This window comes from Cebus imitator, unplaced genomic scaffold, assembly GCF_001604975.1.
Source record: "Cebus imitator isolate Cc_AM_T3 unplaced genomic scaffold, Cebus_imitator-1.0 Scaffold353, whole genome shotgun sequence".
Taxonomy (NCBI): Eukaryota; Metazoa; Chordata; class Mammalia; order Primates; family Cebidae; genus Cebus; species Cebus imitator.
The window spans coordinates 1,126,845-1,134,257 of NW_016107668.1; the positions used below are offsets into that span (position 1 = coordinate 1,126,845).

At 44.0% G+C, this 7,413-nt stretch overlaps 1 long non-coding RNA gene across 2 annotated transcripts in view; it reads right to left on the reverse strand.

The window, feature by feature from the left end:
• The window catches only part of LOC119467934, a 32,500-nt gene that overhangs the window by 4,067 nt on the left and 21,020 nt on the right, over positions 1–7,413 (reverse strand). The window contains exons 2-3 of one of the 2 annotated variants that reach the window (XR_005196562.1): positions 5,676–5,733; positions 76–246 (exon numbers count right to left, since the gene is read on the reverse strand). This is a non-coding gene — a long non-coding RNA (uncharacterized LOC119467934). The remainder of the gene's footprint in view (positions 1–75; positions 247–5,675; positions 5,734–7,413) is intronic. The other variant, XR_005196561.1, reaches the window with a different exon arrangement.

Below are 7,413 nucleotides of genomic sequence, written 5' to 3' on the forward strand. Positions count from 1 at the left end.
ATTCCTAAACACCTATCAGAATGTCTATAAGAATATTAAAAAAAAAAAAAAAAAAAAAGTGACACTGTTATTCACTAGTATCTTGGTGCCATTCCCAGAAAGCATGCTTTATGTGATTGTCAAGTTTTTGCAGACTGTTCTCTATTTGCAGCCTCTACGTTAGCGTGCGTGACTGATTTCCTCAGCTCTCTTCATCCTTTCCTAACTCAGTTTCGCTGACAAATATCTGTCTCCTCCACAGGGTTCCTAGAAAATATATATATTTATTTATTCATTTAGAAAATGAAATTCCACATTCAGCACAACACTGTTGGCTTTTGTTTGTTTGTTTTAGGGGGAAGCGGGAAGATAGCCAATGTAACCATTCCATTCAAGCAGCTATGGCATTCCTCATTTAACTGGTTGACCAAGGATAAGTTGGGTCTTAGCATCTCAGCTTTGGCAGTACTGGGCTCTGGGCAAGGGGACAAAGTGATTGCTGAACTTCCCCATAGACAGGAAGTGTTGTACTAATCAGGACTCTTTTGGTTGGAAATGGCAGAAATGAAGCCAAAATAAAATAAGCAGAAGGGGGAATTTTCGGCTCTCATAAACTGAGGAGAGGGCAGGGCACAAACGGGCTTCCAGGGATGCCTGGGAGCAGGAAGTCAAATGCCATTAGGATTCCTAATCCCTGTCCCTTTCTCAAACTCCACAGTGATGGAGAGTCCCAAAGCTCCTCCCAGGCTCACCACTCCAGCTTCTTCACACGTGGGACAGTCCCTGATGTTTCTGTTCCCATTTAAAAACTCCTGAATGAGGACTTTGAAGATCCATGCTCGGGTCACTTGCCTAGCCCCAAGATCAGTATTTGGCTAGAACCAACTAGTTGGTGTAAGGCCAGGAGCTGTTCTTTAGGAGGAGAGGAGTGCAGTGCTGCAGACAGTAACGGATGACCTCCACAAAGCTCAAATTTTTGACTTGGACCAGCCAGCCTCCTTGAATTGCTGTGATTTATACGTGGTCCTTGGATGAGGACTGACCCCAATTCTCAGTTGCTCAAAAATGCTTTCCCTTCTCACAGTCCTCTCAAATGGATTAGTATTGGCATTTGAGGAGTTTTGAGGGATGGGAAAAGCAAGACCAAGAGAGAGTTTACTGAGGCATTTGCCTTTTGGTGTTTGAGTCGTTAAACTTTTCTAAAACACCATGGGCATTTTTCAATGGTTCTCTCCATTCTCAAAATAGAGAATGCAGACACATTAGAAAAGCAGAAGGAAGTCTGTAGGAAAATTATTTACTCTATAATTAAAATGCTGCTGCCAGGTGACAAAGAAAGACTGACTTAAGCTTCGAGGCAGAAGTGGAGCAGCGGTGCTAGAAAGGGAAGAGTCCCTAAACTCCCTTCCCAGGGAAGTGTGCTTTTGGTCAAGATAAGCAGATCTATCCCAGTCCACCCTCCTTGTCTGCTGTTTCCAGAGCACTGAGCAAATGCAGAGTCCACACCAAAAAAGCCACAGAAATTATTTTCCTGCCCCTGGCATTCTGATGCTCTGATCACTTCTATTGCCTGCCTTTGTGATACTGGGAGAAAGAGTCAGAAAGTACTGATGGGTGCAAACGAGGGTGGGTAACACGGGCTTGGGAGGTGCTGTGAGTGGAGTGATGTCACTCCCAAGTATATATGGTAATGCCCTAACCCCTACTGCCTGTGTTAGGCCATTCTTGCACCGCAATAAAGAAATACCTAAGACTGGGTAATTTATAAGAAAAGAGCTTTAAGTGGCTCACTGTTCTGCAGGCTGTCCAGGAAGCACAGCAGCATCTGATTCTTGGGAGGTCTCAGGAAATGGCAAGGGGGAAGCAGGCTTATCACAGGGTAAGAATGGAAGCAAGAGCGAGAGAACGGGTGGACAAAGGGCCACATACTTTTAAATGACCAGGTCTCGTGAGATCTCACTATCTTGCAGATGGCACCAAGCCACACGGGATCTGCCGTCATCCAAATACCCTCTGTCAGGCCTCACATCCAGCAGTAGGGATTAGAATTCAACATGAGATTCAGGCGGAGACAAATATCTAAATTATGTCACTGTGACTGTGTCCTTATTTGGAAATAGGGTCTTTGCAGATGTATTCAAGTTAAGATGAGGTCAGTAGGGTGAACCTGAATTCATTTATTCAACACAACTGGTATCCTTATTAGAAGGCAACATTTGGACATAGAGACAGAGAGGGAAAACAGTGCAGACAGAAGAATACAGTCCCGTGAGGGGACACGTAGTGAGGGAACGGAGGCAGAGAGATCGATGGTGTGTTGTCACAAGCCAGGGAACATCTGAGGCTGCCTGAAGCTGGAAGAGGAAAGGAAAGATCTTCCCCTGAGGCTTCCAGGGGAGCATGGTCCGGCCAACACCTTGATCTTGGCCTTCTGGCCTCCAGAACTGTGAGACAATGAATTTCTGTTGTTTGAAGCCACTCCGTTTGTGACATTTTGTTGTGTCAGCCTAGGAGACTGGTACAGGGGTGATGTGGGGGTTAGGGAAGCAACACAAGAAAATGAAAAACATGAAAATACCTCATTGGGAAACCCAGTATGTATGATGTGATAGCATTGATTCATCTATGTAAAATTACAATATGTGCATATGTATAAAGAAACTCAAAAATAGAAAATGAAGAGGAAAAATATCTTCCCTATGTTTTCAGCCAAGTAGAGATTCATTCATTTGGATTCACAGGCATCTATTTTAAAACACAAACATCCTTGAGAGCATTAACTGGAAGAGTTCATTACATTTCATGTAAAGTTTTATAACTAGCTAATCAAAATTCTTTCCTCTTAATGTTCAGCAGAAACCAGTATAGAGGCCTTCGAATTTTTGCTTAGGAGGAATGGAAGGCTTTTATTATCTCAGTATGATTAACTTAACTATTAATTCAATATATTTTTAGGACTAATTCTATTTTAAAATTTTCCCTCGCTATTTGGCTTGTTAAAAATTCTACTATATTTGTTAGGCCAGGTGGCCTGATCCTTTGTTTGGGTAGAATGAAAACCTGGCCAGGCACAGTGGCTCATGCCTGTAATCTGAGCACTTTGGGAGGATTGCTTGAGGCCAGGAGTTCAAGACCAGCCCGGGCATCATAATGCCCTATCTCTACCCACCTCCTTTTTAAAAATCAGTTAGGCATGGTGACACACACCTATAATCCTAGCTACTTGGGAAGCCGAGGCTGGAGGATTGCTTGATCCCACGCATTTGAAGCTGTAGTGAGCTACAATCATACCACTGCATTCTACCCGGGGTGACAGAGTGACAGTATAACTCCAAAAAAAAAAAAAAAAAAAAAAAAAAAAAAAAAAAAAAAAAAAAAAAAAAAAAAAAAAAAATGAAAGAAAGAAAGAAAAAGAAAACCTAAATAGTGCTCCTTAGTTAGAGTTCTTTAGACAACAAAGGGCCAGGTGAAGGCCAAGTGCCATCTATGGGAGGCTGGCAGTGGTGCCTGCAGTGGGAGAAGGGAGAATAACATGAGAGGAGAAGTTTGCTGAGTTTCATCATTATGGAAACTGCTTCTTGATAGCCTTTACTGTCATTTGGCTATTACCTTTCTGACTTGCCAGCATCTGTTTGCTAGTTAACAAACTGTTGCAAAAATGCAATTACTGATGTAACGGATCCTGCATGCTAACTCTCTGACCCCAAATTTAGTTTGCTCCCATGCTTGGGTAGGTTGTACTCTCTGTTTTGGTTTATTTGACTAGTAACAATTGTCGAATCTTCCCTTCTCCTCAAACTGGAGGTGTGCATGGATGTGCGCCCGGCATGAGGGGTGAGGAATGGCCACTGACAAGGAAGTCTGAAGTGGCCTGCAGCAAGCAACAAGTTTGGGTTTTTTACAAAAAATCATTTAATTTTACATTCTACTCAGTGCTTTATCAGTGTTTAACATTTTAACCCATGCATGGGTTAATTAACGTTTTCATTGACATTCCTATTAGGTGATTTAATTCCCTTTCTCCACATGCCCCTCTCTTCTGCCTTTGAGCACAAAAGAGGCTCTGAAGGAAGATATGCATGCGATGTGTTGTGGCTTAGAGGGCCTCCTCTCTTTGGCTGCCTCCTTTACTATGTCCCAGGAGAAGTCTCTCACTTTTGGAAACAATTATAAAATGAAGGATTGCCAACTATCTGAGGAAAGCCATTTAATAAATGATAATGCCCAAACCTAACAAATGATCTAAGAAGAGCCTTTAAACATGGAAGGTAGAGAACATACACTCCAGCTCGAGGGGCATCAGGCTGGCACCAGACAGAGGTGCTCAAACCCCGGGAGTCTGAGCTCAGCCCAGCACAGGAAATGGGAGTGAGTGAGTCAGCACGGAGCACATTGCAGCGATCTGCTGCTGATGCCCAGCTCTCTCAAGGCCTCTTAGGGAACTCACACAAGTGCTGCAGGCCGTGAGGCATGGGCTCACAGCTGAGGTCATCTCAGCTTCTAGCCTGGTCAAGATGTAGGCAAAACTCTGAAGAAGGCAAAGTGTAGCCTCCTCCTGTTGATTCTACTTTCGAGTTGTCTGAGACTGCTCTTCCCCAAAGGGCTCATTCTGCAGACATTTATCCTTGTCCCAGTGTCATAGTCTATTTTGTGTTGCTATAAAGGAATACCTAAGCCTAGGTATTATTTTTAAAAGAGGTCCACAGTTTTGGAGGCTTACAAAAAGCATGGCACCAGCAATTGCTTGGCATCTGGTGAGGGTATCAGGCTATTTCCACTTATGGCAGAAGGTGAAGGAGAGTCTGTGCAGAGGTCATATGGAAAGACAAGAGGGAACGGTGGGAGGTTGGGAGTGGGAGGTATCAGGCTCTTTTTAACAACAACTTCCTGTGGGAACTAAGAGAGTGAGAGTTCACTCACAGCCTCCCACTCCCAAGGAGGGCATTAATCTATTCATGAGAGATCTGCCACCCCGAACCAAACACTTCCCATCAGGCCCCAACTGCAACATTGGGAATCAGATTTCAACATGAGGTTTGGAGGGGACAAATACCCAAACCATAGTGACTAGTTCCTAACACCACTCAACTCTTACCATAGATATTTGCTTCTCCTGTTTACCATTTCCGGTCAATACCTGCTGAGACAGGCTTTTAAATAGTAGGGTTTTAGAAGAGATTTCATTTAAGCATTATGTAGATGGATGAATGTGTTAGTCATTGAATTGCTATAATGGAATACATGGCTGGGTATGGTAGCTCACACCTGTAATTCTAGCACTTTGGGACGTTGAAGGGGGAGGATCACTTGAGCCCAGGAGCTTGAGACCAGCCCTGGCAACATAGCGAGACTTCTTCTCTACAAAAATTTAAAAATTAGCTGGGTGTGGTGTTGTGCATCTGTCGTCCCAGCTACTCAGGAGGCTGAGATGGGAGGATCTCTTGAGCCTGGGAGGTTGAGGCTGCAGTGAGCCATGGTCATGCCACTGCACTCTAGCCAAAGCAATAGAGTGAGACCCTGTTGAAAGACAGAAAATAACCAAAAGGAAAGAGAGAGAGATAAAGGAAAGAAAGAAAAAAGGAAAGAAGAAAGAAAGAAGGAAAGAGGGGAGAGAGGGAGGGAGGGAGGAAGGAAGGAAGCAGGCAAGCTAGCTGAGGTTGGGTAATTTATAAATAAAAGATATTTAATTAACTTACTGTTTTGCAAGCTGTAAGAAAGCATGGCAACAGCATCTCCTGGGGAGGCCTTAAGAACCTTACAATTAAGGAAGAAGGTGGCAGGCACATCACACAGTAAGATCAAGTAATGTGGGAGATGGCACACTCTTTTAAAAACATAGATCTTGCATGAACACGGGTGCGAATTCTCACCACCGAGAGAGCAGTGATAAGCCATTCCTGAGAGACCAGTTTCCATGATCCACACACTTCCCGCCAGGCCCCAGCTGCAAAACGGGAATCACATTTCAGTATGAGATTTGGAGGGGACAAATATCCAAATCATATTACCAAAGGATGCATTGAGAGACAAGCAAGCTTTCAGGATCCTTCCAATTGTACTGGGAAAGTAGCTTCTCTTCACCACCTCCCCTCTACCCTTCCCAACCTCTGGTAACTATCATCTGCTCTCTACCTCCGTGAGATCAACTTTTTTAGCTCCCACATATGTATGAGAACATGTGGTATTTGTCTTTCTGTGCCTGGCTTATTGCACTTAACATAATGACCTCCAGTTCCACCTATATTGCTATAAATGACAGAATTTCATCTTTTTAATGCTGGAATAGTATTCCATTATGTATATATATCACATTTTCTGTATCCATTTATCTGTTGATGGACACTTAAGGTGATTCTATTTTTTTACTGTTGTGAATAGTGCCACAGAAGACATGGGAGTACAGGTAAGTGTTAGATGAGCTTTGTTCAGGCATGAGGTAAAGAGCTGTGAGGTATGAGTTCAGTGCTAACAAATCAACAATACATATGCTATGGTTTGAATGTTTGTCCCCTCCAAAACTTATGTTGAAAGTTAATCCCCAGTGTGGTAGTACTGAGACATAGGACCTTTAAGAGGTGAATGAGGCTGGGCATAATGGCTCATGTCTGTAATCCTAGTACTTTGGGAGATCAAGGCAGGAGGATTGCTTCAGGCTAGGGGTTTGATACCAGCCTGGGCAACATAGTGAGACCCTGTCTCTACCAAAAATACAAAAATTAGCTGGGCATGGTGGCATATGTAGTCCTAGCTACTTGGGAGGCTGAGCTGGGAGGATCTCTTGAGCCCAGGGGTTTGAGGGTACAGTGAGTCAAGATCACATCACTGCACTCCAGTCTGGGTGACAGGGCAAGACCTTGTCTTGAAAAGAAAAAAAAAGACATAATTGGGACATGAGGGCTCTGTCCTTATAAATTAATCCATTTGTGGATTAATGGGTTAATGGATTAATTAGTTGTTACAGAGTGGGACTTGTGGATTTAAAAGAGTAAGGGAAATCCGAGCTAGCCCACTCAGCCCCTCACCATGTGATGCCCTATGCCACGCTGGGATTCTGTAGAGTTCCCACCAGCAAGAAGGCCCTCACCAAATGTGTCCTCTTGACCTTGGACTTGTCAGTCTCCATAATTATAAGAAATAAACTCCTGGCTGGGCACAGTGGCTCATGCCTGTAATCCCAGTACTTGGAGAGGCTGAGGCGGGTGGATCCCCTGAGGTCAGAAGTTCAAGACCAGGAGTTCGAGCCTGCCGAACATGGTGAAAACCCACCTCTACTAAAAATACAAAAATTAGCTGGGTGTGGTAATGTGCCTATAGACCCAGCTGCTTGGGAGGCTGAGACAGGAGAATTGCTTGAACCCAGGAGGCGGAGGTTACAGTGAGCCAAGATCATGCCACTGCACTCCAGCCTGGGCAACAGAGCAAGACTCCATCTCA